Here is a 17,456-nt window from a genome sequence, read left to right as displayed (position 1 = left end):
TCATGCTTTCGGTATAATTCAGAAATCTTTGCCTAACAAAACTTATGGAAGTTTTACAGTTTTAAGTTTTGCATTTAGGTGTATTTAGCATTTCAAGTTAATTTTTGTACATGTGCAATGTGTGGATCAAATTTCATATTTCTGACTAGGGAAATCCAATTGTTCCAGCATCATTTGTTGAAAAACAGCAGAATAAAATAAAAATAGAACTTTAGAAATTAAAAAATATAATACATTAAAAAACTTTTCCATAATACAAGTTGAGGTTTCCATTACTGTAAGGTTAATGAAAAATATTTAGTCACGAAAAGCACAAAAGCAATGTTAGTACAACTTAAAAGTGTACACAATTGACCATATATTTATCTGAGAAAGTACCAAGTGATTATAAGGCAGTCACATCCTAGCCAGTCTCTACTACTATAAGTCTAAGAACTTTAATTCTATTTAATTCTTTCCAGCACAGTAAGACAGCCAAAAACTTCTGCTTAGATTTTTTTTTTTTTTTTTCTGTTAACAACTGCTTTCTGCTTGATTTCCTGGCTTCTTGCCCCTTGCATGAACAGGCTAGGAATCAGCAAATGCTTTGAGGGAAAATATGTAGAATGACTGACTCCTTTTACTGTGATTGCCTTTCTTCTGGGATCTTAGCATCTCAAGCCCTAGCTACCCTGATAGACTTGACCTCCAAAATTTGTATCTCCAGCCCAATCAGACTATTGAAAGCTCTAGGATGCCTCTCTCAGATTTCTATACTCCTAGACACAAATCAACAATGCCATGAGGAGGAAACATGGCTTAGGATGGAGGATTCACTTCATCATGTTTCCCTTCTTGCTGGGCTCTTGGGAATCTCAAGCCTTGGCTGCCTGGATTGCTGTATAACAGGTTTAAACAGGCTTTTATTTTTTTTTAATGCAGCTTTTTATAGCTTTTAGTGGGAGAGTTAGTTTGTTCAACAAGGTACCTCATCATAGCTGGAAGCCTGCATCATTTAAAAAACTCATCAAGGTGGAAATATCCTTTAAACAAATGGGACTGCATTTAAATAGTTAATTGTGGTAAAAAACAAATAATACAAAATTTATCCTTTTGACCATTTTCAAGTGTACAGGTCAGTGGTTTATCCTCACCTTGTTGTGTATCAGATCTCTAGAACTAAAACTCTATACTCATGGAACAACAACTCTCCATAATCCCCTCATTCCCTGGCAACCACCATAATACCCTGTTTCCATGATTTTGGCAACTCTAGGTACCTTATATACAGTATTTGTTGTTTTGTGGCTGGTTTATTTCACTTAGTGTAATGTCCTCAAGGTTCATCTATGTTGTAGCATGTGACAGGGTTGCTTTTTTCAGGCTGAATAATACTCTACTGTATGTATATGCCACATTTTGTTTATCCATTCATCCATCCTTGGACATTTTGGTTGCTTCCATCTCTGGGCTATTGTGAATAATGGTGCAGTGAACATGGGTTGCAAATGCCTCTTTAAGTTCTTGCTTCAAATTCTTTTGGATATATATACCTAGAGGTGGGATTTCTGGATCACACAGTAATTCCATTTTTAGTTTTTTGAGGACCCTCCATAGTGTTTTCCATAGTGGCAGCACCATTTTATATTTCTCCCAGCAATGCACAGGATTTCAATTTTCCCACAGGATTATGTACTTGAAACATGTGGCGATTAACTGTTTTTTCTTTTTTCTAATAAATTTATTTTACTTATTTATTTTTGGCTGCATTGTGTCTGTTGCTGCGCGTGGGCTTTCTCTAGTTGTGGCAAGCAGGGGCTACTCTTTGTAGCGGTGTGCGGGCTTCTCATTGCAGTGGCTTCTCTTGTTGCGGAGCACAGGCTGTAGGCGTGCAGGCTTTAGTAGTTGTGACATGTGGGCTCAGTAGTTGTGGCACATAGGCTCTAGAGCGCAGGCTCAGAAGTTGTGGCGGATGGGCTTAGTTGCTCTGTGGCATGTGGGATCTTCCTGGCCCAGGGATCAAACTGGTGTCCCCTGCATTGGCAGGCAGATTCTTAACCACTGCACCACCAGGAAAGTCCCTGTTTTTTTTTCTTTTTTTTGGACACATTATTTATCAAAAATGTTTACAGATTTTTAAATTCAGCCAGGAGGAGTGTTGATAGACAAAGGTGTTAGGAATCCTTTCTCCTTTGTTCAGAAGTTAGTCTCTTTTTCTGCTCAGTCATACTCTTCTCTCCCCTCACTTACCCCAGGGTAGGAGGGAATGAGGTTTCCCTGTCACAGCTAGGGTGAGGCCAAGATGTGCGCACTACATATGGCTAATCAGATATGCTTTAAATGATAGCTATTGCCATTATTATTATTTTGGAGATGCTTAGGGCTGTAAGTAGAAAGGAGCACAGAGACAGACTGCCTGGGATGAATCTGGGTTCCTCCTGCTACTATGTGATCTTGGGCAGCTTTCTTACTGTCTCTGTGCCTCAGTTTCCTCATGTGCAAAACAGCAATGCTAACAAGACCCATTTCATAGAGTTCTTAGGATTAAGCAAATTAATATTCGCTAAGCACTTAGTGTAAGTACTATGAAAGTGTTTGGTGGATAAGATAAAGGTGGAGGGCGCCTGGTCCAGCCTTACCTCCCTTGTGCCGAGCTGTGCAGGTGGTGTTATTATATGCTTCCCGGTCTTAGTGTGTTTTAGGTGTTATTCAGCAGACCGGCTCCCTCCACGGGAAGGGTGCGTGTGGTTGTAGCTGTATTGGAAACTTCCACCGGGCAGCGGTGACTGTGGGTTGTACGTCTGTCGATCGGAAGTGTTCTTGCATATGCCTGGATGTAGAGGTGACTCCACTCAGCGCGTTAAAACAGGTATCACACGCCTGACAAACCCAGGGTCTTGCAAGGAGGTCTGATCCTGGCGTTTAGGTGGAGCTGTACGGAGCTGCGAAGGGCAGCGGGGGCCGCGGGCCTGGGGCGTGTGGCAGGAGCGGGGGTGTGCTGCCCACTTGAGAACGCTGAGGGGATCGTGGCTCCCACGCCTGTCGGGCTGCGAAGACCGAGCTCGTGGTCGCGTGTCTGTAGCAGGAGGGTCGGTCCACACCTCCTCCGGACAGCCTCCGCCGCTAGCTCGGTGCGCGTTCTCCTACAGGCCCCCTCGCTGCCCGCGTTCCTATGGACAGACGCACAGACACCTGCAGGTGGGTGAGAGCCCGCGCGCGGGCGGGGACGAGCGCGCCGACGCTGCGCCCGGGGTCGGGAGCCCCTTTGTGTGGGGGGCGGTCGCACTGGCGTCCGCGCCGCCTCCCCCCCCTCGGCGGCCTAGCAGTGACCCGGCTGAACCCTCCTTTTGTTCCTCTGGGCTTGGGGTGGGGGGGTGGCGCGAGAAGGCCGAGAGTCAGGGCTGAGAGCCGGGCGGCCGGACGTCGCGGGCGACGGCCTCGGGGGCGTGAGGGGGTAGAAACCCCCGGCGGCCGAGAGAGCGGCGGCCGCAGCTCTGGGTTGTCTCTCTGGGGCCGGCCCGCCGCCCAGCGTCTCCTGTCGCCGCCGCGGCCGCGGGCGCGCTGCGTGGGTCTGGCTCGCCCGCTCCCTCTCTGGGGTTTGTTGGAGGTGGGAAGGAGGGCGGGAAAGGGGAAAGAAAAGATCTGCTCTCTTAGTTTTCAAGTCTTGAGGAGGTTATGGAGAGAGGGAGAGGGGTGTTTCGGGGCTTTGCCAGACTTGTTTCCCTCCCGCGAGGCACGCCAAGGTGCGTTTGGGGCGTGTGTGAAGGAACGTGCATCGCTTGGGTCCCTTATTTATTGTTTCTGACGGAGAAGGGCTTTCTCCGAAGGGCTCTTCCGCCCCCCAGCCCGTCTGAGGCTGCGCACAGTGATTTGTGTTTGTTATCAAATACATCGAGAAATAGATTTCCCTCGGTAGGAGAAGGTTGGGCTGACCAAAATCAGTGTTTTTTAGTATTCTGATGGTTTTCTTTCTTTCTTTCTTTCCTTCTTTCTTTCTTTCTTTTTTTCTTTCTTTCTTTCTTTCTCTTCCTTTCTTTCTTTTCTTTCTTTCTTTCTTTCTTTCTGATAGGGACTTAAAGGCAAGAAATAAAAGATGAATATGGTTGTGATGGTTACATATATGTATAACTTTTGGAGGTAAAGTTTTGTTATTTCCCCGACTCCTTAGGTTTAACATGACAGAATCTTCTACCTATTAAATAAACAGTTAACAAGCAAGTCACTTCCACAGTGGAGGTTAGACTGGAGTGCGATAAACAATTATCTAACTTTCTGTCCAGGCTAAAACCTTTATTTTTGCTGGTTTAAGATATGAGCTCTTTCACAACATATGGGGAGAACATGAACGTTAGAACTGATCATTTCTCCCTGTGATTGTGCTTTCCCTATTTTATTATATGTATTTATGTATTCTCTGTTTATAACCCAACGACTGTGTTGTATATGGTGGATATAACTTTTGAAAAGCACTGTAAGTGATATTTCTGATTTGTATTATTTATATGTTTTTTATGAACAGTTGCTATGTATTTGTAGATACTCAGATAATAAATGAACTTGCATAAGCACCCAGAAAATTAATTTTCCATTGGTGGGCGAGCTTCTCATTGCAGTGGCTTCTCGTTGCAGAGCTTGGGCTCTAGGCACGTGGGCTTCAGTAGTTGTGGCACGCGGGCTCTAGAGCACAGGCTCAGTAGTTGTGGGGCACGGGCTTAGTTGCTCTGTGGCATGTGGGATCTTCCCGGACCAGGGCTTGAACCCGTGTCCCCTGCATTGGCAGGCAGATTCTTAACCACTGCACCACCAGGGAAGCCCTTCCAGATTCAGAGTTTTAACGCAGGTGTGGATTTATATCTTTGCATTCACCTCTATCTACTGCTCATTTCTGGAGACTTTTTTTTTTTTTTTTGCTTATTGTTTGAGAATCCATATTGACAAACTTAAATCTAATGGTTACCAAGGAGATCAAAACAGAAAACACTGTTTTGGGGACATGCAGTTATATGTACAACTATATGTAGGAAATGTAGTCTTTCTTAAAAAATAAAAGTATTATCATCCAAACATGAAGGAAAATTATTATGGTGAAAAGAATATTTGCTATTTAAATTTTTGTCAAGTAACATGTAGAAATTTGTCAGAAAACAATATACAATTTAATATAGTGTTAACTAGGCAAACTGATTTTTGTCATTATAAAGAGGAGACAGTTTAGTATGCCTAAAATAGTGGTCTTTTTCTAGGAGAAAAATGTATCCTAGATTCTTGTCCTAGTTTTACATTAACAGATTAATATTATTTCATGCCTTATTTTGTAAATGCCTGGAGTGTACATTTTTGTACACTTTACTTAAAACTTAGAAGAGGGTACATCTAACAAAGGTCATGCCAGCCTCTTTGATTAGTTCCTGTTTTGACTTCTGTTCTAGATTAGATAAATGAATTTAAACTCTGCACAGAGCTCAGTGTCAGGCGCTGGTAGGCCCTTGAGCAAGATACCTCTTCCTTTTCTTTTTTTTTTTTTTTTTTTTTGCGGTACGTGGGCCTCTCACTGTTGTGGCCTCTCCCGCTGCGGAGCACAGGCTCCGGACGCGCAGGCTCAGCGGCCATGGCTCACGGGCCCAGCCGCTCCGCGGCATGTGGGATCTTCCCGGACCGGGGCACGAACCCGTGTCCCCTGCATCGGCAGGCGGACTCTCAACCACTGCGCCACCAGGGAAGCCACCTCTTCCTTTTCTAATAAGGATGGCCCAAAGAGGCTAAGTGTTGAAATTTGTTCAGACTTTACCATGAATGGTGGAATAGAGTTCAAAAACACTTCCAGAGTTTCAGCTCTTTAGATACAGACTCTTCATCAGCTCTTCCCAGTATTAAAAAAGATAAGCTAACAAATTGAATTGCATGTTTATGTATTTGTTTACATGGCTGTCAGTTGTAGCATTAAGGTTTAATGGAGTCACTGTGTAAACTAAACATTAAGAGTGTGGCCTGCATTTGAGAATTGCTTGACAGAGTTGTAGCTGTGTCTTAACAGTTTTCTGGGATTGGCATGGTGTGTTTACTTAGGCTGGCTAAAAGATAACACCTGGTTTTTTTGTTTTGATTTTGTTTTTTGACTGTGTTATGTAGATATTAATTTTTTTTGTTTTGTGCTTTGTTTTTCTATAATTAACGGTACTATTTTAGTTAATCAGAAGCATTCCAGAGACTCTTTCATATTTTCATCTGATTTTTCGTCTGGTATGTTGGTGTTTAGGAAGGCATGTAAATTATTTTTCACAGCTGATCGTTGAAATTTTTTTCTGCTGCTTTTGATACTATGACAAATGCTTCCAGAAATTTTGAATTTGCGTAAAGTTGGGTTTTAAATGTATCAGTAGCTGAGCAGTAGAATCTGATATTTACCAGTTTGTTTTTTTTTTTTAACAACACTAAGCTCTCCACGGTTAAATTTGATAGGCTTTAAAATCCATAGACTTTTCTAGTCTTTTCCTGTTTGTTAGTTATTAGTGTGGTACCATTAAAAGATACTTAAAATGGGGCTTCCCTGGTGGCGCAGTGGTTGGGGGTCCGCCTGCCGATGCAGGGGACACGGGTTCGTGCCCCGGTCCGGGAAGATCCCACATGCCGCGGAGCGGCTGGGCCCATGAGCCATGGCCGCTGAGCCTGCGTGTCCGGAGCCTGTGCTCCGCGGTGGGAGAGGCCACAGCAGTGAGAGGCCTGCGTACCGCAAAAAATAAAAAAAAAAAAAAAAAAAAAAAAGACACTTAAAATGTTCACTTTATGTTACCTGGAACCCTCAAATGACTAGTATTATCATTAGTAATAACCAGGGGGAAAGCTGAAAAGTTAACAATTTTATTCTTTATAAAAGATCTGGGACTTTCAAGTTCTTTTTCCTAAAGTTTTTTGTAGCTTGGGAAAGTAGGCCTGACTGTGAGAGGTGCAGACAGTGACCTCTCGTTCCACCCTTTATCGTCCTGCGTTGTTTAAGAGCAGTACATACCCTTGCTGCTTGCCGAAAATGCAGAATTCATTCTTGGACTAATATTCTGCTACCAGATGTATGAGGCTGGCTCTAAAGAAGCTTTTTCTCTTAAATACTGTCAAAAATAGAGAAGCTGAAGATTGGAGAGAAGCCATTTATTTTGAACAGTTTATTTTTTGACAGTTTGTGTTTGTAAAGAAACCTGCTCATAATATTTAGTGAAGAGACCTACATAGTCGCCTGAAGAAACCCCACAGGTTTCTTTTTTGCCTTGAAGAAAGTTTCCATAGAGCTTAACTCTTCCATGGTACTTCTTGACTTTGCTTCTGATTAGTTGATTTATGGACTTTATTTACCAGCATGATTGGAGAATTCTTTTGCTATACTGAAATTGCACTCTGCCTGTGCTCTCCTCTGTTTCCTAGGTAACAAACAAATGCACTGCACAGATTCCATAATGAGGACCGTGGTTGGCTAGTTACAGTGTAAATTCTGTTGTTTGGTAAAGCTTAGTCTCAAATTCAAATAAAGGTCAAGAAACCAAAAGTACTGAAAATGCAAATTTTTAATTTTATTTTGTATGCAGGGTCAACAAAGTGTAATACCCTTTTCTGGAGAAAGGCAAATTATGCAGCAGTATTCATGTTTGTTTTGCAGAGTCTCACACTTAAACCGTTGGAGAGCTTTTTGAGTATTGCATATTGGTAAAACCAGTGTCTCTAGTGACAAAGATGTATTTCAGAAACACTTTATCAGGGCCCGTGAGCCATGGCTCCTGAGCCTGCATGTCTGGAGCCTGTGCTCCGCAACGGGAGAGGCCACAGCAGTGAGAGGCCCGCGTACCGCAAAAAAAAAAAAGAAACACTTTATCACACTTAAAGTAATATAGAAAGCAAAGGGATGTGGTCTATGACATCAGTAATTGGTCCTTTTGTACTGAAAGAAAAGTAGCATCAAAAGATAAATTGTGCAACTTTATGTTAAATATAGGTAAATCATTTAAGAAACTTTTTAAAACATTGAAAGTCTTACCACAAATGGTGCTGTTTTCTTCCAGCTTTTTTCCCCCCTCTGATCTGCCTGAATGTTGACCAGCCTGGCACAAGGGAGAAGGGCTTCAAGTTGGAGAATTGCTTTCTCCTCCACCTTACTTCCTCTTGGGCCTCTGTAGCTCTGGATGCAGGGCAAGAAGTAGTGCAGCTGCTAGTAATGATTACCTGTTTGTTCAAAAACACAAAAATAACTTTCAAAGAATTCCATTAATACCCATTGCAAACATCTTTTCGTTTGATACCTGAAAACTTATTTGTTAATCATCAAGGATTCCATTGGCTGAAATTTTTTTTAAAAATTCTTTTGAGTTCTGGAGAATTATCCAGAGTTGCCTCCATTACTCTCCCTTCCTTGGCTGAATTGTTTTTGGGTTATTTTATTTACCTTTTTAGTTCATTAAAATGTCAGGAATAGGACATATCTCAGTTGGATTTCTCTCTTCTTGATTTTTCTCAAAACTGACACTACTTTAACCTCTTCCGTCCTTTTCTACTTGCCAATATTGTGTCCCTTCACTTTTCCCTTGTCAGTATCTTCCCTGTTTTCCCTTGTAAATACTTAACTGTTTAAAAAATTTTATTGTTGCATATAAGCCATAATCACCACATAGCAAAAGCTCTACTTTTTCTGTTACAAGGCTTCATACTTAGTGGAATATTATCAATATCTGAACTCTTACCCAGCTAGGACTACTTTCTCTCTCTAGCCTGTATTCGTTTTTAAGGGCTGCTGAAACAAAGTACGACAGACTGGGTGGCTTCAACAACAAAAATTTATTTATTTTTTACAGTTCTGGAAGCTATAAGATGTTGGCAGGGTTGGATTCTTCTAAGGCCTCTCTCCTTGGCTTGTAGATCGTTGTTTTCCTTAGGTATCTTCACATGGTCCTTCCTATGTGCCCCTCTGTGACCTAATCTCCTCTCTTCCTGTAAGGACATCAGTCCATATCCTTTGGGATATTGGGATTATTGGGATTCACCCAAATGACCTCATTTACCTTAATTACCTCTTTAAAGGCCCAATCTCCAAATACAGTCTCATTCTGAAGTACTGGGGGTTAGGACTTCAGTGTATGAATTTGGAGGGAACACAATTCAGCTGATAATACAGCCTCTTCCTCCACCATTGTCTTTCATACATACATACATACTTCATTCCATATGTGTAATTTTATAGTGGTTTTCATCTTTTATACCTTTTTTTACTCTCTTGGCATTTTTTCACTTGAGTGCAAGGTCCAGTAGACAGCAATATGATCAACTTCGTATGCCATTAAAAATAATTAAAGTGGGGAGTTAAAGGCTTTATTTTGTTTTTATTCACTCTTCATTATTTTTAAATATTTTATTTTGGATAGTTTAAAGTAGAAAATTCTTAATCATCCGTTTCAAATGCAGGAGGATCTCAGTGTAGCCAAATTTAGTGAAACTGCTGATGCCGTTTTCTTGTGAATTCTAAGGACATGTTTCTTTTGGTGCTCTTTTTCAGATATTGGCCTTGCTACTTGCATGGTAAATTACACGCCATTCTGATCAGTTCACATCTTCCTTGGCTGATGACTCTTGAATCTGATATCCACTCAGGGCCTCTCTGCTGAAATCCAGATGTATACAACAACCAACTGGACACAGTCATTTGATCTGCCACAAACACTTCACATTCAGCATGCCCAAAACTTGATTTATCTTTCTCTTCATATCTGTCTTTTCTTGTGTCCCCTAGCTTAGTGAGTGGTACTATTTCCATACATTTTCCCAGTCCAGAAATTTAGGAGTTATCTGTGATGCCTCCGTTATTCTCAGTCCTGTCTTCCATACATAATCAAGTGCCTAGACCAGTCAATTCCTGCTCCCTAAGATTTCTTAGTTCTGTCTGTTCACCCCATACAAGTCACAAACTACTCTGTCACCTTTGCCCATCATTGGTTTTAGTTCTACAGTTGAATATATTCAGTGTACAACATAAGTCCTTGTGCTAAGGCTTCTATAATCATCATTTGATAGTCTGAAGCTCAATGAATCCACATAAATAGCTTGTGTGAGTAATATCTTCTGTCTTCCTTATTTAAAACTGTTCATCTGTGTCTTTTAAACTTGAAGGGCATTTTGGCTGAATATAATTACTTAGCCTGCATTTTCTTCCCTCAAATAACTGTTTTTTCCTTTTAATGTTTGCATCTCTCTTTTTTTAAAAAGTAATTTTATTTTATTTATTTATTTATTTATGTCTGCGCTGCATTCGGGATCTTAGTTCCCAGACCAGGGATCGAACCTGCACACCCTGCAGTGGAAGCGCAGAGTCTTAACCACTGGACCACTGGAGAATTCCCCTTTCCTCAAGTATCTTAAATATGTTATTCTGTTTTAAGATTTGACAAAACTTTTCTTTAAAAGGCCAAATAGTAATTATTTTAGGCTTTGTGGGCCATAGGTCACTGTCACAATTATTTAACTGTGCCATGTCAGTGCAAAAGCAGCCATAGAGAATATATAAATGAACAAGCATGACTGTGTTCCAGTAAAACTTTATTTACAGAACTGGACAGTGGGCTAGATTTGGTACATAAGCCATAGTTTGCTGCGTCCTACTGTATTGTATTCTGATAAAAAGTGTTGTCAGAGTCTAATACCAATATGATTTTCTTTCTTAAGTGTCTTTATCTTTTTTCCTAGATGCCCAAAGGACATTCCCCCCCACACACACCTTTTTTTTTTTAATTTTTTTTTTTATTTTGGCTGTGCTGGGTCTTTGTTGTAGCACATGGGCTCTTTGTTGCGGCTTGCGGGGCTTCTCTAGTTGTGGTGCATGGGCTTACTTGCAGTGTGTGGGATGTTATTTCCCTGATCAGGGATCGAACCCAGGCCCCCTGCATTGGAAGCACAGAGTCTTAACCACTGGACCACCCACCAGGGAAGTCTCCCTTCATCTTTAAAGGCAAATAATTTTACTAGAATACGTCTTAAGTGTTGGCTTATTTTGGCTGTGCTGGGTCTTTGTTGTAGCACATGGGCTCTTTGTTGCGGCTTGCGGGGCTTCTCTAGTTGTGGTGCATGGGCTTACTTGCAGTGTGTGGGATGTTATTTCCCTGATCAGGGATCGAACCCAGGCCCCCTGCATTGGAAGCACAGAGTCTTAACCACTGGACCACCCACCAGGGAAGTCTCCCTTCATCTTTAAAGGCAAATAATTTTACTAGAATACGTCTTAAGTGTTGGCTGTTCTCTGTTAATTTTTCCAGATGCACATGGATGTTTTATTATGTTGGCTCAAATTTTTTAAAAAAATATTTTCATCAGTTATATATTTGTTCTTTTCCATTATTTTTATTTTCTTCCTTGAGGTCTTCTGTTACATAATGTTGAATCTTCTTTGCTTATCATTTATGTCTATACTTTATTCAAATTCTTTTTATTTTATTTTTTATATTTGCTGTACTTTTTTCTTTTTCTCTTTTAGTCTCTTTAATGTACTTTCCATGGTGTCTATCTATTAAGCCTAGTGTTCCTTCTAGTTTTGTCTTCCTTTTGAATTTTTTTTTCCTTCTCTATTCCATACTGAACTCTGTCATTTCTCTTTTTAAATGCTCTTGTTATTTAGCCATTGTCATTTTTTTTAGCTTTTCTATTTCTGATGTATGCTTTCTTTCATAGCATCCTATCATTTCCTTAATTTCTTTCAATTCTTATTGAAATATTATATTACAGTTTTCATCTGCTTTGTGGCCATATTTTTGTGATGTTCCTTCGTTGACTACTGGTACGTAATTTGGTTCTTTTTAATCATTTTTCTCACAGTACTTTTCATAGGGTTATGTTGTATTCTTTTCTCTTGTTCATGTATAAGTTAGAGGGATTTACCTGTACTTCAGGAGGTTTCTGTGATGGGGGTGGAAGTGGACCAAGGTAGTTTTCTTAGTTTTAAGGTTTGAAATTTTCTCCTTGGTTTCTTATGTGAAGTATTTAAAAATATGGCCACTCAAAATCAAAGTGAGGTACCAATACATACCCACTAGAATGGCTAAATGAAGTAAATGAAAAATACCAAGTGTTGGTGAGAATGTAGAGTAATTGGAATTCTCATGCACTGCTATTGGAAGTGTAAATTGGTATAGAAATATAAATGGATACAAGCAATTTGGAAAGTTGTTTGGCAGTATCTACTAAAGCTGCATATGCATATCCTATAACTCAGTAATTCCACTTGAAGATAAATGCTTACCAAATAAATGTACAAGAATGTTCATAGTACTGTTTGTAATAGCCCCAGACTGAAGTGTGCCCAAATGACCATCAGTATAATATGTGGTAGGGTGTTATATTGATGACCCCAAATAAATCACACCTCCTGGTGTCTACACCCTTGTGTTGTCTCTTTCTGCAGTGAGTCTAATTTTGGCTACATAACTTACTTTGGCCAGTGGACATTAGCAAGCATGATCCGTTGAGGGATTAGTGACTAGAAAGGAGAAAAGTGGAGGCTTCTGGAGTGCGGGTAATATTCTGTTTCTTGATCTGGTTGCTGGTTACATAAATGTCTTCCGTTTGTGAAATGGTGAAATATGAGCAGCTTGTTCACTTATTATTTCTGCCCTTTTCTAATTGTATATTATATTTCAACATACAGGAATAAATATGTCCTCTTTATCTAGTCTCTGCTGTGATATTCTCTGAGATTGGCCTCCTTTGGGAATCTTTATCCTTTATCCTTAGTGATGCCTCTTTGTTTGATTTAGATTTTAATCCCAACAGTTTTCTTTTTAACAATTTTTTTTTTTGGCTGCGTTGGGTCTTCACTGCTACGCCAAGACTTTCTCTAGTTGTGGTGCTCAGGCTTCTCCTTGCGGTGGCTTCTCCTTGCGGAGCATGGGCTCTAGGTGCATGGGCTCAGTAGTTGTGGCACATGGGCTTAGTTGCTCTGTGGCCTGTGGGATCTTCCTGGACCAGGGATGGAACCCATGTCCCCTGCAGTGGCAGGCAGATTCTTAACCACTGCACCACCAGGGAAGTCCCCTTTTTAAAAATTTTTGTTATTTTAATTAAAAAAATTTTTCTGGCCACGCTGCACAGCTTGTGGGATCTTAGTTCCCCGACCAGGGATCCAGCCCAGGCCCACGGCAGTGAAAGTACCGAGTCTTAACCACTGGGCCACCAGGGAAGGCAGTTTTCTTTCTATAGGCCTCTTAGTAGGTCCCCATGGTCTTGTAGTCTTCTCTAGAAGCCTGAGAGACTTTACTCTTCTCTCATCCAGTTTCACTTAAATGGGATTCTTTCTTTTTGAGGGTAATTTTTGGTAATTTCTTGTTCCAGGTTATATAATTATCAGAACTCCTCTTTTTTTCTGTCCTCACCTGCCCAGTTTTTGATCCTGTGTGAGTCCTGTTTATGTGAGTGTTTTAGCTTCTGCCTACTCATCTCAGGTTCATGGGGCTACTTCATCACCTAATTCTGTTGATCTTACCTTTTGTTATCCTAGTTATTTTATCTGCCCCCACCCCTGCCACCCCATATACTTGTAGATTCACTTGCAATTGTAAGAAATAATAGATTCTTTGCATACTTTGCTGTTTCCCCTGATGGTTAACATTTTGTAAAATTATAATATCACAGCTAGGCTGTTGACTGTTATGGGCCGAATTGCATTCCCCCTGATTCATATGTTGAATCCGTGATCCCCCAATGCTTCAGAATGTGGCTGTATTTGGAGCTAGGGCCTTTAACAAGGTGCTTAAGTTAAAACGAGGCTGTTGGGGTGGCCATGATCCATTCTGACAGGTGTCCTTGTAAGAGGAAATTTGGACACAAAAAGAGACACCAGAGATGTGTGTACAGAGGAGAGACCATGTGAGGACACAGTGTGAAGTGGCTATCTGGAAGCCAAGGAGAGAGGCATCAGAAGAAACCGGATTTGCCAACACCTTCATCTTGGATTTCTAGCCTTCAGAACTGAGAAAATTAATTTCTGTTGTTTAAGTCACCCACTCTGTGGTATTTATTTTGTAATGGTAGCCCTAGCAAATGAATACATTGGCATCTGTACAATTGTCCACTTTTATTCAGATTTCCAATTTTACTTTTACTCATGTGTGTGTATTAGGTTCAGTACAGTTTTATTACCTGTGTATGTACTTGTTTCTACCAGCCCCTCTATTCTCCCACCCTGCCACCCCTTCCCTAACCCCTGACAACCATTACGAGGTCTTCCATTTCTGGAACTTTGTCATTTAAAAATATAAATGGAATCATACAGTATGTAACCTTTTGGGATTGGCTTTTTTCACTAAGCATAATTCCCTGGAGATACATCCAGGTTGTTGCATGTATCAGTAGTTTGCTCCTTTTTATTCCTGTGTAGTAGTCCATGGATTTATCATAGTTTATTTAAGCATTCATCTGCTGAAGGACATCTAGGTTGATTCCATTTCTTGGCCTTTACAAATAAAGATGTTATGAACATAACTTTTAATTTTTTCTGGGAAACATACCCAGGAATGTAATTGCTATATCATATGGTAATTACACATTTAATTTTTTAAATAACTGCCAAACTTTTCCAGAGTGACTGTGCCATTTTATATTCCCACCAGCAATATATAAGTGATCTAGTTTCTCCACATCCTTGTTAGCATTTGATGTTGTCACTGTTTCTTATTTTAGCCATTCTGGTGTGTATTTAGTAATATTGTGGTTTTGGCTAATGACTAGTGTTATACATCTTTTCATGTGTTTATTTGCCATCTGTATATCCTCTTCTATGAAATGTCTGTTTATGTCTTTTGTCCATTTTCTAATTGAATTTTTTTGTTGGCTTGTTTTACTGTTTTCACAGTTCTTTATCTATTCTAGATGCTAGTCGTTTGTCAGATATTTGGTTTGCAGATGCTTTCTTCTAGTTTATAGATGTCTTTTAATCCTCTTCACATGTGCTTTCACAGAGCAAAAATTTTTAATTTTAATTTTACCAATTTTTCCTATTATGGATCTTGCTTTTGGTTTCAAGTCTAGGAACTCTTTGCCTAGACCCAGATCCCAGAGATTTTCTTGTATGTTGTTTTATACCAGTTTTTGTTCTCTTTTGTTTAGTTTATTGTTTTACAATTAAGTCTCTGATCCAATTTGTGTTAGTTTTTATTTAAGGTGTGAGGTTTAGGTTGAGGTTCATTTTTGCCTGTGGATGTCCAGTTACTCCAGCGCCATTTGTTGAAAAGGCTATCCTTCCTCCATTGAATTTCTTTTGCACCTTTGTAAAAAGTTAGTTGAGCATATGTGTGAGTCTATTTCTTGGTCGGCTCCATCTGTTTTTATGAATAGATATGAGGAGAGTTCAGAACTAAGCTTCTGATTCTATCCTGCTTGCTTAGAAGTCCATATTTATTCCTAGAATGATTTTTTGTTATTATGTTGGAAACTATTTTTTTCCTGTTGATCAGGGGGGACAGATATCTGTGTAGGTTAAAAAAAAAATTAAGGTATGCAGTAATTTGATTAATAGCTTTTGTAGTTTATCTGCTTTATAATATAGTGATAAGCCCATATATATTTGTTACAGAGAGTTTAATTCTTTTCTGAATTACTCAGGTTGTTAACATTTATGACAATTGATTCATTAATATTCTTCATTTGTCTGGCATCTTGAGAAAACAAGAAACTCTACATTAATGAATTTCTCTATAACTAAAGTTTAACTCCTGGACGAAACTTAAGATTTTAATCATTTTTAGTGAAAATATATCCCAAATGTAGTTTAAGTAAAGGTAGCGTTTCAGTTGCTTTTGGAAATTTGCCAAAGGAATCCCTTTCTGGCATCTGGGTGAATCCAAGCAGATATAGAAACATTTTCAAGATTTTTTTCACTCCCCCCAAAATTCTCTTAACTTTTCTTTAAAGAAGTTTAAAAAACTTTTTTTTAGTTTTGCAATTTTAGACTGGTTTTGTACAGCTAATGCAAGGAAGGATTCATCTACCTGACTAACATATTCATCAAATTCACTGATTTACCCAAATCCTGTTTAAAACAGCCTTTGACCAAACCACTAGACTAACAGAGAACCTCAGACCCCAGGGAATATCAATTGGAGTGAGGCCTGCTGAAGGTCCTCATCTCAGCACCAAGACCCAGCTCTATCCAACTGCTTGCAAACTCCAGTGCTGGACGTCTCAGGCCAAACAAGCAGTAAGACAGGAATACAGCACCACCCATCAAAAAAAGAAACAACAAAAAAATATGTTACAGATGCAGGAGCAATGTAAAAACGCACCAGACCAAACAAAAGAAGAGGAAATTGGCAGTCTACCTGAAAAAGAATTCAGAATAATGGGAGTAAAGATGATCCCAAATCTTGGAAATACAATGGAGAAAATACAAGAAACATTTAACAAGGACCGAGAAGAACTAAAGAGCAAACAAACAATGAGGAACAACACAATAAATGAAGTTAAAAGTTCTCTAGAAGGAATCAATAGAATAACTGAGGCAGAACAACAGGTAAGTGAACTGGAAGATAAAATAGTGGAAATACTGCCTCAGAGCAGAATAAAAAAGAATGAAAAGAATTGAGGATAGTCTCAGAGACCTCTGGGACAACATTAAACACACCAACATTCGAATTATAGGGATCCCAGAAGAAGAAGAGAAAAAGAAGGGGTATGGGAAAATATTTGAAGAGATTATAATTGAAAACTTCCCTAACACGGGAAAGGAAATAGTCAAGTCCAGGAAGCGCAGAGAGTCCCATACAGGATAAACCCAAGGATGAAAACGCCAAGACGCATATTAATCAAACTATCAAAAATTAAATACAAAGAAAAATATTAAAAGCAGCAAAGTAAAAGCAACAAATAACATACAAAGGAATCCCCATAAGGTTAACAGCTGATCTTTCAGCAGAAACTCTGCAAGCCAGAAGGGAGTGGCAGGATATTTAAAGTGGTAAAGGGAAAATCACATTTAAAGTGATGAAGGGAAAATCCTACAACCAAGATTACTCTACCCAGCAAGGATCTCATTCAGATTCAACACAAATTAAAACCTTTACAGACAAGCAAAAGTTAAGAGAATTCTGCACCACCAAACCATTTACAACAAATGCTAAAGGAACTTCTCTAGGCAGGAAACACAAGAGAAGGAAAAGACCTACAATAACAAACCCAAAACAATTAAGAAAATGTTGGTAGGAACATACATGTCAATAATTACCTTAAATGTAAATGGATTAAATGCTGCAACCAAAAGACACAGACTGGGTAAATGGATATAAAACAAGACCTGAATATATGCTGTCTACAAGAGACCCACTTCAGACCTCAGGACACATACAGACTGAAAGTGAGGGGATGAAAAAAGGTATTCCATGAAAATGGAAATCAAAAGAAAGCTGGAGTAGCAATTCTCATATCAGACAAAACAGACTTTAAAATAAAGACTATTACAAGAGACAGAG

The 17,456-nt window shown here is 39.7% G+C and overlaps 1 protein-coding gene across 3 annotated transcripts in view; it reads left to right on the top strand.

Annotated features, from left to right (window-relative positions):
* Positions 1-3,119: 3,119 nt before the first annotated feature.
* The window catches only part of KIAA1958 (KIAA1958 ortholog), a 170,871-nt gene continuing 156,534 nt past the window's right edge, over positions 3,120-17,456 (top strand). For all 3 annotated transcript variants that reach the window (XM_024757260.1, XM_024757259.1, XM_024757258.1), the window contains exon 1: positions 3,120-3,177. The gene's annotated coding sequence lies outside the window, so the exon portion shown is untranslated. The remainder of the gene's footprint in view (positions 3,178-17,456) is intronic.

This window comes from Neophocaena asiaeorientalis, unplaced genomic scaffold (assembly GCF_003031525.2).
Source record: "Neophocaena asiaeorientalis asiaeorientalis breed wild unplaced genomic scaffold, Neophocaena_asiaeorientalis_V1.1 scaffold432, whole genome shotgun sequence".
Classification (NCBI taxonomy): Eukaryota; Metazoa; Chordata; class Mammalia; order Artiodactyla; family Phocoenidae; genus Neophocaena; species Neophocaena asiaeorientalis.
This window is presented reverse-complemented; position numbering and strand designations above follow the sequence as displayed.